Genomic DNA, 18,968 nt, shown 5'->3' with positions numbered 1-18,968 from the left:
AAACGGCAGGTCTTGTGGAATATTCCCGGTATGCAGTGGATAGTACCTACCAAAAGTGGTCCAAGGAAGGACAACTGGTGAACTTGTGACAGGGTCATAAGCGCCCAAGACTCATTGGTGTGTGTGGGGAGTGAAAGCTAGCCCGTCTGGTCAGATCCCACAGAATAGCTACTGTAGCACAAATTGCTGAAAAAGTTAATGCTGGCTATGATAGAAAGGTGTCAGAGCACACAGTGCATTGCAGCTTGCTGCATGTTTGTCACTTACCTTGGGAAGAGATGGCACCAAGATGCACTATGAGAAGAATGCAAGCCCACAAAGGCAGTGTGATGCTCTGGGGGATGTTCTATTGGGAAACTTTGGGTCCTGGCATTCATGTAGATGTTACTTTGACACGTACCATATACCAAAACATTGTTGCAGACCAAGTACACCCCTTCATGGCAACGGTATTCCCTAACGGCAGTGGTATCTTTCAGCAGGATAATGCACCCTGCAACACTGCAAAAATGTTCAGGAACAGTTTGAGGAACATCACAAAGAGTTCAAGGTGTTGACTCGGCCTCCAAATTCCCCAGATCTCAATCTGATCAAGCATCAATCGGATTTTCTGTACAAACAAGTCCGATCCACGGAGACACCACCTCACAACTTACAAGACTTAAAGGAGCTGCTGTTAATGTCTTGGTGCCAGATACCACAGCACACCTTCAGAGGTCTTGTGGAGTGAGTCAAGCCTTGCTGGGTATTAGGCAGAACACAATATTAGGCAGGTGGTTTTAATGTTATGGCTGATCGGTGTATGTTATTTGACAAAGAAAAATATATAATCATTCTATTTAGGTTTTCTGTAAGAAAAACGTTAATTTAACATTTATGGTAGGAGACATACTATACATCAGCACTCGGAGGTAACGCTGTTCTTGTAAGTTTTCTATTACAGGAAGATGGCTTTGCGGTTTATCAGTAACATTACAAGCTATACTGTGTGCCTTATTAACTTCAAACAAAAGAGAGAAAAAAGAGGTGGATGAGGGAACAGCTGTTTATATGCCGGTCTATATAGTTGTGGGAGAGATATATTTTCCGCATTTCAGTGGGTATTACAGGAATACCCTATTTTATAGAGGTTGTGATGGTTTGTTGCGCTATGTAACATCGACCTACCAACCAAAATACATTTTGCTTAATAAAATTTGCACCCATAGTTTTAAAGGTTCGTTAGGCAAGATTTGTCAAAATTAGTCAATATTAGGTCTTTAACTGTTAAATAGGTGAAGGTGAATAAGACTTGAGTATTTTTTTAAACTCCTTGAGCCCATTCCCCATTCCCATATGTATACAAAGTTTCACACCAAGTACAATTTGAGTTAGCATGCTAACTAGAGTTAGCATTAGACAGGACTGTTATAACCAAAGTCAAGTTATAACACTATAAACAACATTGTTAGCATTTTAGCATTGCTAGCTGAAAAATAGGCCATTCAACTTCTTGAAAGCCAAGTTGTAACACTATACACACATGAAATTTGACTCATAATAATTTATGAAGATGGTCAAGAGTGCCTTTTTGTTTGTAATGAAAACCACAATTGCACCCCAATTGATTTCTATAAAGCAAAGCTTTACACAGTTTGCATTTACATACCTGTCCAACAACATCACTGATTCTGCATCCAGCTTAATCTCTAATTAGAATTCAAAAGTAACAAATTCCTCTGTCTTGGAAAAGCATTGCCAATGTTTAGTCTGATCTTATTGCATTTCTGTCATTAAGTATTTTTGAAGCACAGTGTGATATTTTATTTATTTATTTTTGCTTACAGAAGAATTACCTGGCTGTGCTGAGTAGTTACCGATTTCAGACTAAGATGCCCATGTAAACACAAACAAGCATTCCAGACTGTAAAGCAGTTTTCCAAAATGGTTTCCTCAGCTGTGTATTACACTTTTGCTGACGCCATGGCTTAAACCATTATTTTTATTTTGTTCTACATTTATTTCTAGGTTACTTGTGATAGTAGGAAATGAAAAAATATATATACTGTTGCACCTCTAAAGAAAAAGAGGAAAATAGCATCAGTACCGTGTATTTCCAGGACCTGCGTTTAATGTCCTCCTAAAGGGTTCCAATCAAATTCAGATTAATAATAGAGTTTGTGGTTATGGCACCAGTAGATTTGATAAACGTCTGCATTCTTGTTATTAATGAGGCTCTTGTTATTAAATGAATACACCGCAATCAAGACTGCCTGTTTTGCAGATGAGGAAAGATAAGATCAGTCTGAAGATACTTCAGTGGTATATTGTATTTTCTCAACATCATTTATTGAAGAATTAATGCAAACAAGAGGGCATGGTGGATTAGTGGTTAGCACATTCGCCTCACACCTCCAGGGTTGGGGGTTCGATTCCTGCAGTGACCCTGTGCGTGTGGAGTTTGTATGTTCTTCCCATGCTGCGGGGGTTTCCTCTGGGTACTCCGGTTTCCTCCCCTAGTCCAAAGACATGCATGGTAGGCTAATTGGCATGTCCAAAGTGTCCATAGTGTATGAGTAGGTGCGTGTATGTGAGTGTGCCCTGTGATGGACTGGCACCCTGTCCAGGGTATACCCCGCCTTGTGCCCCATGCTCCCTGGGATAGGCTCCAGGTTCAATGCAAGACAGTAGGATAAGCGGTGTAGAAAATGGATGGATGGAATAATGCAAGCGAATTACTTTTGCTCTGTAAGAAGTACACTTCTAGATTTCCAATAAAATGAGCTGTCAGAATGTCAATCACACATTTTACATCCATACAGTCTCTATGAAGAAGAAAGGCATGCCTTATTTTGTCCACTGGATTATATGCACTTCATGAATCAAGTACTTTTAGAGAAGGCCAAGCTGACAGAACGCTATTATGAGAAAGAATTTTTCATCATGGTGGAGATTTTGATCCAGAAAATGCTTTCATCTGTGCATTTTCCCATCAATTATACATTTGTAATGGCTGAATTCTTTAAGTCTGGATATCTGCTGCTAGTTACAAGCAGGAACATTGTCTGCGTTGATAAAATTATGTTTAGCGCAAACATCTATCCATGGCTATAGAATTATATATTCCAGATTATCATGTACCCTGCTTTTCTCCTGGAGCAGAGATTTCTGTTTTTAGAGCATCATCAGATCTCCCATTTATATGACTTAAGAATATGTGGCATTAATAAAAATGTGACGCAATAGATACAGATGTCTAATTGATACAGAAGTCTAACTGACTGCATGGAATTTAGTTGCATTTAATTGCATTAAAGATAAAATAAATCTGTATTTCCTGTACCAAATTTACTGACCATCTAAGAGAATGGGAAAATCAGCTAGAATGCATGTTTGTGAAAGACATTTTTGAATACAACACGATATAGTACAGTGCTCTCATTGGGACAGTGCAGTAAATGCAGACTCTCTGTAGATTTAGGATATCTAAATTAAAGATCAAAATAGATATTTTATTTACAGGCGACATGAGATTGTGCGTATGGGTGTTTCGCGGCATAATGATTTGGAAAAACTTTTTAAACAGGATACTTCTAAGTGAATTGACTGAGAACATTTTTATACGTATAGCTTTGGCTCAAAGTTTAGATTTTAGGTTAGGGTCAATAGGAACAAACATCCACATATGTCATGTCTATTGTCACATTTTATGGGTTTTTACACATTTTACAACAATAGGATAACAAAACTGGCTCTTGGCCTTTTGTTGTTGCTGTAGTGTCTTGCTTGCATCATTAAAGAGAGAGCCATATTTCACTGTCAGCAGGCCAAGTGTGGCACAGCATGTCTCCCTAAGACTAAAGGCATAGCTTTTCTTCAACGTTAACCTGAACCTTTGTCTAGATATTAGATTAACAGCACCATTAAACTTTAGCTAAAGGCCACATCATAGGGAGCCATGAGCTCTGAAGAAAGACGGAAAAAGAAAATGAATTCCTGTATGTGCACTTTCATTTATTGCTCCTAGATTTAAAATTGCTCAGGGTATGCAGCGTATAAAGCCAAAAGTCATTAAAAGGCTGTTTAATAAAACATGTTCTTTTAATGGTACATTTTCAAATGTTTAAAATAAATGGTATTTATTTGAATGTCATTATTTAACTGATAAAGATGTCCTAGATTTAAAGGTAAGCTTCAAATGATGCTTTTGCTAATGCAGACCTGTCAACCTTTACTCATTTTGAGTAGGAACTCTGAATTTTAACATCAGAGTACACTGATGCCAATCTTCTTTTTTTCCCCCCAGTAAAATCAGTAGATGAGTCAATCGACATGCGAATCTGGAATGATTGACAGTTACACAGGTGCTATGAACTCTTTGATATTAACAGACTCCATGGAAACCCCGGCTCCCTTCCCCCATCTCACATTAGTAATGTCTTGTCTTGATTTTCCCACTTGGAAGGTGTTCCCTCGCTTTCTGTCAAGATAAATGTAAATCTGTCAATGTTTGTTTGACATATATCAGTTAATATCAGTCTTACTGATTTACTACTTCATTAGGGACGTCACTAAAAAATATTTATCCAAAAATAGTCAAAAACAGCACTTTCCTGGTTGAAGAGGAAATAAAATAAAACAGAATAAAGAGGCCTAGAATGAAGTGTCAAATATAACGCTTTACAAATACTTTTAATGGCGCAGATAATTAAAATGTTGGAATGATAATTAGATGCTGCTTGTGTCTACTTCTTAACTAAAACAGTTGTTTTTTTTTATTATTATTATTTTATTATTATTTTTTTAATGGTTACCGTAAAACCAAGTACATGTACATGCACTTCAGTTTCTACCATAGGCGAGGCAAGTGGCTGGGGCTTGGCTGGTCTGATAATGATGGTGTGTGTGCAATGTATAGATTATTTTCAGAAATACATGTAGTTCTCACAAATTTTGCTCACATTTTACAACAGCAATCACTTCCCAGAGTGCTTCTCTCCAGATTTACTAATGTACAATATGTCAAGTACACTGCTTCATTCACATGTAGTTTAGAAAAAAGGAACTATATCACATTTTACAAATATGCATTTGTGTGCAATTCTGCAATTCTGAGCAATAAACTACTGCTCTCATTGATCTCAATGCTTTGCCCTTTTTGATTCCACTCAAACTCACATCAGAGAGACTCCAGCCTTAATCTCCAGCTTGTCTGAAGCCTCTTGATGTAGACGCTTTGAAATATTCATAGGTAGCAGTGGCAGAAGCCAGAGAGTAGTGGGCTGAGGTTAATATCAGAGGTCTAGACTGTGGGAGAATGTGCGGTCTCGATCAAAGGGAAGTACCTCCTAACCCAAACCTAAACCCCATTCACACTACAAGCATAAAAAGGAAGTGAACAGTGCACGACTGCTTTGGGTAAGGAAGATGGTGAATCTATAGTGATTCACAATTCACAATATTGAGCCCTCACTGAGTTCAAATGACAACTGGACAACTCTTTAACTAGTCACAAACATCAGGTACACCAATGTTTTAGTTACATTACTTTGTGATTTCAGTTTATCTTGCCTAACATATCCTCAAAAACATGTTTTAGCTATGCGAGCAGTTCTAGACCAGGATTTACGTCAATTATATCTGCATGCCCAGTTTGTTAAAAACAATCAAAAACAGACAGAACCGAATGGGTTAATATCTTTCAGGGTGTTTTTGGTGTTTGTGTGAGTCTGCAAACGTAAATTAGTTTAGCACAGTATGTAAAAAATGTGAAATTAGCTGTGCAGGTCCACACCTGATTCAGATTTGCATCCCTGCCCCCTTCACAACACATCCCCCTTATAACTTATTGTATGAACTTCAATGTTTAGGACTATTAGCAACACTGCCATCCACCAGTTTGGCAAAGCTCTTGACAGAAGAGTAATAAAGGCAGCCAACTTACAGGTAAAGTAAATGCAGCCATATTTGAATCATTAATAAAATAGATTTATCTTGCTTTTGCAGTTCTGACTTTAGCGTTTTGGGGGGATGTGTAATCCTGATTAGTCTGACTCAGGCGCCACACTCCTAATTGGATTTATTTTTGCCATGGAGAATCCAGTAAGGGTCAGCTCCTTTTGGTTTAACCAAACTTCATTTTGGTTTGATCAACAATTTGCACAGCTAATACTTGGTTGTACAAATTAGGCCTAGTTGTACTACTCTCCCTCAGTTTTGATGTGTGGTTTGTGGGCCATTTTAACCCTTAAACTCCCAAGGCCTATTTGTGGGTCCCAACTTACCTTCTTCCCAGTCGTATCTACTGTAAAATAATTCATAGTACTGAATAATAAGTTGGGAGGGAAAAGAGTTAAACAATGTAAAAAAAAAAAAACCTGGTGGATGCTTATGAAATGCTGTAAACACCCAGGGAGGATTTGTTTTAACAGTTCTAAAAAGTAATAGAGGCTGGATCCTTAATTTTTCACTGGGCTTCGAGTATAGAAACTGATTTTCTACAGCATTCTTTAGAGTAGGATTATGGGCCTTTAATATTCAGGACACTTCTGATCAAGATGTCTGATGAAGCTTTTATACTGGAAAGTGGTTACTGACAGATTTCAATTCTGATTTAAATGCAATTTAACTTCAGGTCTAACAGGTGTGAGAGACCAGAACATCTGCTGGTCTAGATGAGCACATCATGTCAAAGTCACAAAGTGACATATGACATAGTATTTGCAATAAATACTGTTGTCATACAGCCATCATTCCCTGGAATCGTCTTGCTGTGTTCCCGCTGGAACAATACTTGTTCTGAATGACAGGGAACCATGGCTGGTTGTCAGATGTGTTCACAGAACTACAGTTACATACATAACTAACATTCTATTTCCCCCAGGACTAGTGAGTATCACCTGGATGACATATGCCATAATGCCATGAGTAACCAGCTGACTGACTGGAAAGGTGTTGACAGCTTCACTCACACCACTGTGAGCAGTGAACCTCTGGGGCCTGGAGGAGGCGCATGGTGACGCCAAGGTAGCAGCAGACTAGGCATTCTTAACCGGGACACATTCAAGTGTTGTCCATAAGGAGAACACTTTTAGAGTAGTGGCTGGGCCATAGTGATGATGTGCATCTACCAGTGGCCCTGGCTTTGTTAAGGCAAGGGACCTCCCTGTGTGGTTTTTCTCCATGACAGATGAACAGTTTCTCTGAGAATTGAATAGCCACCATTCGGCTGACATAGTATCACAATGCACATACTGTGTGCAATATGAAACGCTCTGCAGATTCATATTCATGGAATGCTGCATGGTCAGTTGATTGGCTACAAAATTGGGTGATATGCCCTTGGGCAGCAACCCTGGGTTTTGGTGTGGTGAGTGATGGATAACAAGGGTTGCAAGCTATTGAGGAAACTCAAGTTAGAAGCCACAGAGTTCTGAATGGACTTGGCCTGGGTGTTTGAAAAGTACACTCACTGTGGCCAAAAAAAGGACAGATGATAGGACTCTATCACCAGCTTTGGTCAACAGAGTTCTCAGACCATCTCAGTGAAGCACAGACAGAATCTTAGAAGCATGGAAAGATGGCTGTATAAGAACAGCGTTTATTGAAACACAGTGTCTTTTGTACATCACTTTGTAACTTAAGGAAGGGCTTGGTATGTGTGTACGTATCTCCAAAAAAATGATATTCACTTCCACTGGAGGTTAGCAGGGGTGAAGTAGAACTTACATCCTTACATTTTAGATCCTCTGTCTGCCACTGTACTGTATACATGTAGTTTCACGCAAAGCTAGCCACACTGCTTATCCATCCATCCATTTTCTGTACTGCTTATCGGACACAGGGTCGCAGGGAGCCTATCCCGGGGCTTCGGGGCACAAGGTGGGGTCCACCCTGAATGGGGGATCAGCCCATCGCAGGGCACAGTTGCTCACACACGTACTTGGGGGAATTGAACCCCCAACCCTGGAGGTTCGAGGCAAACATGCTAACCACTAAGCCACCGTGCTCCCCATGGTGCTTATCTGTGCTCTTATTATACTTTTCAATGTCTACCACACCTCCATGCATTATTCAACACAGATAACAACCTAGTGCATACAGCATTCTTTTTTACAGTTCCCATTTCCCATCTAAATGTATTTCCTACTACACAGATCATTTTTATTTTTATCTCGTTACTCTTATTCTTTCTGGCCCTATAAACAAGAAGCAGTGAAAAGCAAAGCTAGAACAGGACATGTACTGTATAATACATCAGCCCTGGACCTAAGCATTCCCACCCACGCAAGCACATTCAGACAAGTATGAGACAGAGGAAGAGAAGTTTCTTTTCTAAATCGTAGTTCCAGTACATATTTCTTTTGAAACCAGTTTTTTGTTGTTGTTGTTGTTGTAAATTTAGAATAAAACCATTAGGTGTGGGGAAAATTTGTCATCAAAGATGATAATTTCTTTTATGATTCTATTCTCTATAGCAATAAAGGGTTGCCAAGGAGACCCCTCTATTTTTATGTGAGCCGAAACAGGGATGTGCATGCTAGTTTACTGTGTCCTTATGTGTCATCCTTGACTCAGAGGTGTGTTGCCAAGGAGACTGCCAGGGAAATAGTTGGTATGAGAGATAAACTCTTGAACTGGTTGTAGAATCTGGAGTAAAGAGCCTCATACTGATGAATGTGTGTGTTTGTATTGCATTGCTACTGACACATAAACATATTAATGAAATGCATCACATGCATTACATTTGCATATGTAAAATATTAACAGCAATTTTATTTGTCTGTTTGTGTACATAGCAAGTGTCACTCATGCTAGCAGATTAAAAAGGAACATTTAGGAAAGCCCAGCAGACCCATACCATTGCCAATGTCTTGTCCTTTTCCTTTTATTTGTTTGTTTATTCCACTTACAAAATCAACTTTTTATGTCCATTGTAACGTGCAGGTTCAGGACATATAAGTGCTCGCTTAAAGCGCATTTATTATTAATCATATCTCAAGTTTATGGCCGGAGACAACACAGTTTTTTGAGGGCATATCAACGATCAGAGTCCTCACAGGCCACCTAACTTGTGCACAACTAAAAGGCAACTGGGAGCCAGTACTTGCAGTGATATTGCATGGCTTAGGGCAAGGCTTAAGCCAGGATCCAGAGTAGAGAAAAGGGAGATTTGGGACGGTGGATTTATATAAAAGACATAGATTGAGACAACACCAGGGGCAGAGACGAGGACTTGATTAGGGCTAGGAAACACACAGGATGGAAGCACAGAGGAAGGAAGCTAGGCTGATGCAGAGACTGGGGAAAGTCAAGACAAAGACAGAAGATGAGGACAGAGACAGAGATAGTGGATTGAACAGAGACCAAAGTTAAACCAGAACTAACAGTAGGACTAAGTGTGTGAACAGACACATTAGGTGCCTGAACAGATTACAGGTTTAGTCAGTGTTACAGGAGGATGAGAGTCCATATCAGAAGCTATAGTGTGTGCTAAAGAGTGGGTCCTGGCTGACAGCATCCACTGTTGCTGGGTCTGCATCTAGAAGAAGGTTAGTGGGTCTAGGAACTCAAAGGCCAGCAAGTTAGGAGACTTGTACATAGGTGGGTCTAAAGCCTCTGCTATGTTTGCCCTGGTGTTACAGACTCATCAGCCAAGTATACTGCAAATATATCTGGTTAAGATTGGTCTTATGCTTTACTGCTTGTAGGAAGACACTGGATCCATGCTGCATCAAAAAAAAAAAAGTTACAAGCTGCTGTTGCCCCATGGCATTTTGTGAAAAGTGGATGCAGGAAGAAGTGTTTATTTAGGGTTATTACAGGAATCAGAATCCATGACTGGGGTTTAAACCAAAACATGGGTTATCAATTATCAGAATCCTGACAGACTGAAGTCAAAACCAGATAAAAACTGAAAGAGTAAGAACTAAACCAGACATCTAGGAACTAGAAAACAGAAATGAAAATTAAGCTGTTATACCTTACATGCTGCCAAACACTCAGACCAAGTAAATGGTCTGCACTTATATAGTAATTTTATCCAAAACGCTTTACACTGTGTCTCAGTCACCCATTCACACACACACACCAATGGTAGCAGAGATGCCATGCAAGGCGCTAACTTGCCATCGGGAGCAACTTGGAGTTCAGTGTCTTGCCCAAGGACACTTCGACATGTGGAGTCATGTGGGCTGGGAATCGAACCGCCAACCCTACGATTAGTGGACAACCCGCTCTACCCCCCGAGCCACAGCCACCCAATAGTTAGAGCATATGAATAGACAAACTAGAGAAGGTAGCATGGAAAGATACAGTGACTACGTATGAATCACGATATCCATCTGTTCCATTATATGTCCTTGTCTATCAGAAACAGAAATAATCTGACTAAGAAAATGAAGTCTATGAAAGGCTTCATTTTGTCTTTTTAAATGTCACATTTACGTACAGTCTACATACCCATCCCTAGAATTCTGAAGCTTCTCCTAGGCTTTTGTAAGTTAGGCTTTTGTGACTAGTGCAAGGGTTTTTAGTTATTTCTACAAAAGGCTGGTATGGCTGTAGGTTTTCATTCTAACCAAACAGGAGACACACCTAATAGTTGTTTGAAGATAAACATTAGTTGGTTGTGATGAAAACCTGGAGCCACAACGGCCCCTTTGTGGATAAGACTGAAGACTGCTTCACGTGTAAAAAAATAATTAAATGAGCTCATCTACTTGTGGGGGCTGTACAGGAACTCACAGGAATAATGAACAGTGTGGGTGAAATCCAGCCGGCATTGATCTCAAACAAAGTTTAAAAAAGGTGAGCGGAAGGTTTATATTAAGGCTCTGGGTGTGTTTGAATTGACTGTGAGTCTGCAGGTGTGCTTTCTGTCTCTGTGTGCATGTATATGCGTGTGTGTGTGTGTGTGCTTTCTGTCTATGCCTTTGAACAAGCCATATTCTCTGCAGTGAATAGATCTGTTGCACGTTCATTTTTGCTACACCAACAAAAGCTGACCCTGTAACAGTTTTCACAGCTATGACCGAGCCTGAGAGACACACACTTGTTATATTTGACATTGAGTGTGTGTAACTGGGTCGTTAATGATTCTCCCACTTGATGACATTTGTTTTCACTCTGCTGTCGCCATGGTAATGATGTGTTAGCAGCTAGAAGCATCTCGGTGTGAATGTATTTTCCAGGTCACTCACCAATGTGTTGCATCTGCAAATCACATTTTTGACCTCTATACAATTTAATGAAAGCGATGTGTGCATAGAGCGATTTTCCTGTCTAAAATTATACGTAATTGCCATGATGAGATCATTATTTTTTTATTCGTCTGGCTGTGTGGATACAGTGCCACAGGAGCAGAAATACCACTACACGTTTGAGCCATTTGTTAAATATGCTTACATGGGGTCTGTGGACAAATACAGCTAATAATCAGTTTATCACAGTGATGTATATAACACGGACTGCAGCATTCACATGTAACTTACTGCCATTGTTCAGTATTTTTTGAACGGATGATTATAAGGGTGTAGAGATGGAGGAAAATGCATGCTGTTTGTCTCAGTCTTGTTAATCTGACTAATGCAGCTTCTCCAAAGTGTTTTTCCTCCTCTGTAAGGCCTCCTGGCTCTTCCCAATGTGCCCACAGTCGTCTCTGTTTGCCTGCACACAGTGTGTCCGTGGTGAGGCTTATTAAATCGCGCTCCTGTCAGACAGGTCTTTCAGGAGCTGAGGAGAATTGTGCAGTATGTTTGCCCCTTCACGTAAATCCAATAAAGATCGTCCTGTTTGTACTTATCTTTGTCGTTCGATTCATGTGCATGCATAAATTATTGCCTGCCTTGTGGCACAGAGGAAAACACTTTAGTTAAAAAGCTCAGGCTGGGGCATGGACGATATTCTAGACTTTGGGGTTTTTTTTTTTTTTGGTTCAAGGAAACAATTAATTCATACATTCTTTCCAAATAGTTTTTAAAGGGGATATTACATTGCACATCTTACACATGTTTTAAAATATTTTCATAATACCCTGTCTGTTGTAGCTGTTGGAATAGAGAGAGCCTTGTCAGAATCATTATTAAGTTACCCAATAATAGAAAACTCCCCGTCCCATCCTACTTCTCCTCCCATTCACTAAGCAGGTTAAAGAGGTTAAAGAGACTACACCTGCTCCATCACATTTTTTAGGTAATAATAATAATCTTTAGTAATCATACTTTCTGTGATGTATGTAGGGCCAACTGCAGCCTTTTTGGCACGTGGTTTTATTTAGGTGGGGGTTTAGTTGATGGCAAAATACACAGTTGCATTTGTTAATGGTATTTCCACAGATAGTGTCATTTTGTATCTTATTAATGAATAATTTTATGGATAGGAAATGGTCGTACTTTCACATATAATCAAATGTAGTGTGTCGGAATCTACCCGTAAGCTAGCTGTAGCACTTTCTTGTCGTTCCCTGGGGAGATTTTTTCTTTAACAGCTGTACATTCAGCTTTCCAAAGTGTTGTTGGTGAAAAAACATTTCAACACAGTGGCAGGACAATCAGTATCAGCACTGTATACCTCAATTGAGGTTGCTAAACACTAACTTATAAAGCTAGCTAGCTGGTGTTTTGGCGCTTCCAATCTAATAGCATATTCGTACAGTATTTCTTCAGGCTGAGCTAGTTAGCTAAACAGCGCCATCATGCAAATGTATACATGACATTCACAAGATTAACTTTTACACATATATATTCAGTGTAATAAATGATTATTTAGCAGAGGTTTATTTATCCTCAGGCTAATAGCAGTTTGAAGTGAATAGCGTTAAGGCTAAAAGACTTTAAACTTTTTTTTTTTACATAGGTTTTTAGCTTTTAAGGCTAGAAAATGAATTGACTTGTAGAGAACGGTAAAGTAATTCAGACACTAGGAGCTTTTGCTATCATAATGCCAATGAGGTGAAAAGTCTACGGATGAAATGGAAGACGAAATCAGAAGTGGTACAGGAGTAGCATATAAATTTTTTTTATGAAGATGAAAAATCGTGGCTTTGTGTAGTAGTCTCCCACACACCATGCTATTTCAGACAATGTTTTGGACCACTTGTCCAATTATGCCTTTAGCACATAAATTAGCAGAGAATAAGATTCTCCCTCTAAAGCAGGGGCAGATCAAAGAGCGTGACTTGAAGCCCTGAAGAGGCTCGTCATGCCATTGAAATCTCCCATTGGATTACCATCTGAATACACATCTGACATTTTCTGGAATGGCACCAAGTTTCTGTGGCATTGGGCTGTTTGTAAACCACATAAAAGGCCTTGGAACCTACTCACTGATGTGGTGATATGTATATGATGTTACAGATCTAGTTACAGTATATGCATATTCTCCTGTCCTAATTGAATTAACTAATAGGAAATGTTCTTAACATGTCATACAACTGTTAAAGGAAAACAGGAATGAAAATGGGTAGGTGGTTTCTTAAAATGATTCCTTTGGGTTTTGGGTGAAATATAATACCGGTTGTCTTGCGGTCTTAACCCTATGAAAGACTATACTGTGAGTGGTAAAGCATGGTTACAGACTGCAAGGACATACAATCTATGGTAAAACTATGCCCCTTCTTTCTCTCTCTCTCTGTCACTTAAATCCTCAGATTTGGTAAATGACCCACTCATAGCCATGGAAACCAATATAACCCATTCTCTTCTTCTTCTTCTGCTTCTTCTTCTTCTTTGTGTGTGTGTATGTGTCTGACATCTATGTGTGTTAGTGAAGCAAAGAGGAGAAGAGGGTGGGTAAAATCTAGCGTTAACATTTAAAAGGCAAACTGAGCTTGGATGACCTCCATGTCCTTTCTTTGAGATTTTGCTAGTAATTCCCTTAAGAGCGCTTTACCGGTCACCTGGTTTTGTGTACTAGGTGGTCCGACTAAATACCGTGTTTGTGAGAGATATAATATATAACGTGGCATGTTATTTCCTCTGAGCCAAAAGCTGCTCCAGTTTATTATAATATGTTTGAACTAGAATTATCATTATAGGGGGAACACTGATATTATCTCCCTAATTCCCTTTTAAATTAACCTACATTATGCAGCTTGCAGCCAATTTGTGAGCCAAAGCATGCCTATCAAAAACTGGCATGTGCCGAGACATGATGGGTGTTAAAGGTGTGAACAGTAAACGCACTGAAATGAATAGACATCTTTAATATGTACATTACAAGGTTTACCAAAAGATTTAAATTGATGCTGAGGAAATACTTAATGGACTGCTTTTTAGCAGACATCTGGAGAACTATGAGAAATGGGCTTTAAATGGATATTAGGCATGTTTGCACAATCTATGGGTTGTTTGTATGCCGTGACCAAAAAAAAACCCACCACACACAAAAACAGCAAACTGTAGTGTTGTGACCAGAGTTGCTTTTGTAGGCAATGAAGGCTGGGAGTAAAGTTTGTGAGAGATACACCCCCCTACATAGGCCACTCCAGCACACTTGAGAGCATTCAGACTCTTGTTCTGTCTCTCAGCCAATCAGCAGCCTGGGCTATTTATGAGGATGAATAGGAACCCACTATCAGAGCAGCACCTCTCAACCAGAAAAAAATGTAGAGTACTCAAACACACACACACACACACACACACACACACACCATTTCAATCCAACACTCCATCAACCTCACATAGTCCTCTCCTCAGACACACACACACAGACACACACACACTGTAACTGCAGGTCATCCAGCCTTGTGTCTTTCTCAGTGTGTGAGTCACAGGAGGAGGAATGAACCTCAGCAGATCTTTGTGCCGCAATAATGACTTCAGACATGCTCAATCACCCCAACTGTATCCATGCTCACACTGTTCAATAAGGCACCCATACCTCACACACTATCAATCATCTCGCCACCATGGCTGTCAGAAATGCCAGAAACATGAGAAACACAAATATGTTTCACAAAAATAACACGCAGCAATGAGGTTTAATGAGGTGTGAGCTAATGACTCGGGTGGGATCGTTATTATCCGATTTAATCTGGGTTATATGTTTGTTTTGTTTGGATAATTGTCTGCAGCGTTCGCTGAACTGGTCTTGTAGCACTGAACTGCAATCTGATGAATGCAATCAGTGGACCATAATTAGACAAACACAGCTGCTTAGCTTTGCTGTCACTGTGGTGTGATCTAGTGTATGTACACCTGCAAGGAAGTATGAAGGTATGCATAAGTATAAGTATTTGTTGTCCATCTGTGCTGGTCTGACATCAGATTTATTTATTTTTTGTTGAGACTTAGAATAGATTAAGAATAGAATCTGAATAAGTCTGCATAGGAAGACAATCAGACCATCAGACATTTTGGTGTAACCATTGCGGACCTGGGATGTACAACGAAAGTGGAAAAGACAGAGAAAAAAAAAACATCTTTACCTGGATCTGGTTATTTAGAGCTCTGCTCATTGTGCTAGGCCATGTACACTGTGCTTTGAACAGGATTATGTTTCAGGTTTGTGCGCATTTGTAAAGGGCAGTATTATCCTGGGCCAGGCGGGAAGAATAGAGACACTTTCAAAGGGAAATCGCCCACCATTGTTGCTCCGTGCAACCATAGCTAACGGACGTCAAAAGCCTTTTTCAAATCGGTCCTCTTAACGGCACCAATAATACCGTAGAGGAATCAGCATTCCCATAAAGCCTTCCCAACCACCTAATCAGCAGGCCAGGATTCCCCACAACATCTGCTGTGTGCTCAGATATGGGCCGGGTCTACTTCTGGTGGCAAGTGGCAACCCCAGTGGGAAAGGAAGTCTGGATTCTAGCCCAAGGCATTTCTTCTTACGTTAACAGCATGTGTCCTGTTAGTGACTTGCACTGGCTTGTTGCAATGATGATGGGATGGGTTGGTCACCGAATGTAATGGTATTTAATTTGGGCTCATTTGCATTTAAATAAAGTCAATGCTTTTACTTTCAACTATATATCTAATTTCTGAAAAATAGCTCACTGAAATTACTTTATTAAAGATGACACTATTGGGCTTTTTATAATATGTTGGGTTATACTTTGTCGAGGGTGTCTACTTTGAAGATGCTAAAATATTAAATTATCTTGATTTATTTTGGATTTTTTTTTTTTTATCACAACATAATTCCCATAGTTCCATTTGTGTTACTCCAGAGTTTTGATGACTTTATTATTATTCTAAAATGTGGGGAAAATAATAAAAATAAAGAATGAGTGTCTAATCTTTTGAAATATATATAATTCAATAATATATATATATATACCCAAAATGTAAAAATAAAATACATAATTATAAATTAATAGTGCTGTTTAATATGATTGTAGGTCTTATTTAGGATATAGTCGGATTTGGTAAAAAAAAAAACAACAACAACCCAAAACAAACAAACAAACAAACAAACAAAAAAAACAAGGGAGGGTTGGGGTGGCGCACGGTCTGAATGGGAATTGTGTGTGTGTGTGTGTGTGTGTGTGTGTGAGAGTGAGAGAGAGAGAGAGAGCGAGACTCTCGCACTGAGGAAAGTGCAGAGCAGGACGCAGCACTAATCCCAGACAGTTTCAGCGACACTGGTGGATTAATGATGCGCAGTTAGTCGCGACGCCGCTAAAATAAAGGTAAGAACTCGATCTCAGGCTTTTTCTATAGAAACGGAGCCGTAGTGATTTTCAGCGCAGTTCTGGTGAGCCGTGTCCAAGCGCAGAGCTTCTGATGCGCCGGTTTACACACATCATCTGAGTGTTTCAGGAACTTTGCGCGATCATATCACTAGCGGATCTGGGCAAACAGTTTTATTATAGCTTCTTGCAATTACCTGGCTAATAATCTAATTTCGGTCCGATGCGAATGTGTGCGCCTTTCAGCTATGCATGTAAATAACCACCCTGCGGGAAAAAACAACAACAATAGAAATCACAGAAATTCTAATGGTTTCCAGTACAAACCATCAGCTGTTAACCATTAATACCATTACCATTATTGGTCCTTAATGGTATCCACTAAACAAAACATGCCACCAGTAGAACACAACAAATTACCAGTAGAGTCCCAAATGGACCATTACAGTTTCCATTAAAGCCAATACAATTCCCATTATAACCATTAAAACCATTACAAATTCGATGAGGGGTTCTGTTGTTTTTTTCAGGAGGGCAGCGCTGAGATTTCTCACTCTCCTAGACGCAGTTCACCTTGTTACCTGTAGTAGATTTACTCTCCTGAATTCAGTACAACTGTTACTGATTGCTCATCTTCATGACGACTAAAAGCACTGCTGTGAGAAAGGTTCCTTACTCCTCTAGCCATTTCCCCCTCCCACCTTCTGTCCAGTTCAATTCATTTCATTTATGTTTGTACGGAATGTTTAACATTATAAGTTGTCACAAAGCAGCTTTAAAGAAATCTGAGTGTAGGTTTATATTTACAGTGGCACTTGAAAGTTTGTGAACGCTTTAGAATTTTCTATATATCTGTATAAATATTACCTCAAAAATCCTAAAATTTTAACATAAATCCTCAAAGTAGACAAAGAGAACCCAATTCAACAAATGAGATGTGTAATATTGGATCATTTTCCTCAATAAGTAAATGACCAAGTATAATATTTGTATCTCATTTGTTTAATTGGGTTCTCTTTATCTACTTTTAGGACTTCTGTGAAAATTTCATGATGTTATAGGTCATATTTATGCATATATATATAGAAAATTCTAAAGGGTCCACAAACTTTCAAGCACCACTGTAGATCTGTATAGAGCAAGCCAGGGTCCTTAGTGGCTAGCACGTTTGCCTCATACCTCCGGAGTTGGGGGTTTGAATCCCACCTCTGCACTGTGTATGTGGAGCTTGCATGTTCTCCCCGTGCTCCAGGGGTTTCCTCTGGGCACTCAGCTTTCCTCCTCCAGTCCAAAGACATGCGCTGTCGGCTGACTGGCATTTCCAAATTGTCTGTAGTGTGTGAATATGTGTGCCATTGTGCCCTGCGATGGGTTGGCACCCTGTCCAGGAAAATGGATGCATGGATAGAGCAAGCCAAAAGTACAAACTCCCTGAGAGAACATGAGGAAGAAACCTGATGCAAAAGTAAACACATCCTCTAGGTGACACCAGGAAGTGGGATTATTACTCTTCTACACTTGTATACTATAATGCCAAACAGTACAAACCAAGGTTGTTTTGTCAAAATTTGGGAGTCTTAAGTGACACCTTTCTCAGGGCCCCCTAGCCACACCAGTTTATTTTATATGTAAGAGTGACCAGAATTATTACCTCTTTATCTTATGAGTCAATGGGCTACTGTTGTCATAGCTAGTATAGTCATAAAACTTATCAGGTCATTGCCTAACACTTCTTTCTAACTGCCAACTAACGTTTTCCATTTCAGTTACATTAACAAGCAGAAGCAAGAAAGCGGGAAACAACGGGCTAAATGTAGTTAACTAGCATTATTTTTAACAATGTTCTGGGAATTCAGTTTTTCCTATTCGGCTTTATTTTTCAGTTTTTATTTTTCGGCCCCAGATCTATACGAACGCTTCATGATCACCGCTTCATGAGCTACCGCTTATACCACTGATAGGAGGAAATGACCCTGGTGCTAAGTGTGTTGAAACCCAGCTGACAAAAAAAGGTCCCCAGGACGTCCCCTAAATGGCCTTTACGAACATCCCCCTAACGTCCTTGTCTAGGGTCCCCTTGACGTCCTATGGACATTCACTGGACATCCAGCGGTCATTTGGAAAAGCTTAGGGGACTTTCGCTAAAATGAACACATTCAGTAACGTTATGCTTTACGTCCGCCAGCGAAAGTTATAAACCGGACCAAATGCGGACGTAAGTGGACGTTCGCGACGTCCAGGGGATGTCCAGTGTTTGCTGGAAAGGATGTTCAGTATGAGCATACTGAGAATAAGAGTCCTTGGATGAGCATAGGAAAAATCTTTCTGATTACAGCAGCAGTTCTTAGGTACA

At 39.7% G+C, this 18,968-nt stretch overlaps 1 protein-coding gene across 4 annotated transcripts in view; it reads left to right on the top strand.

The window, feature by feature from the left end:
- nrcama (neuronal cell adhesion molecule a) overlaps positions 1–18,968 on the top strand; it is an 85,011-nt gene that overhangs the window by 15,688 nt on the left and 50,355 nt on the right. For 2 of the 4 annotated variants that reach the window (XM_053641005.1, XM_053641007.1), the window contains exon 1: positions 15,302–16,615. The exons of the other annotated variants lie outside the window; for them this stretch is intronic. The gene's annotated coding sequence lies outside the window, so the exon portion shown is untranslated. Of the gene's footprint in view, positions 1–15,301; positions 16,616–18,968 lie in introns of those variants that run through there. 4 annotated transcript variants of the gene reach the window in all.

This window comes from Ictalurus furcatus, chromosome 14 (genome assembly GCF_023375685.1).
Source record: "Ictalurus furcatus strain D&B chromosome 14, Billie_1.0, whole genome shotgun sequence".
In the NCBI taxonomy this organism is placed as follows: domain Eukaryota; kingdom Metazoa; phylum Chordata; class Actinopteri; order Siluriformes; family Ictaluridae; genus Ictalurus; species Ictalurus furcatus.
This window is presented reverse-complemented; position numbering and strand designations above follow the sequence as displayed.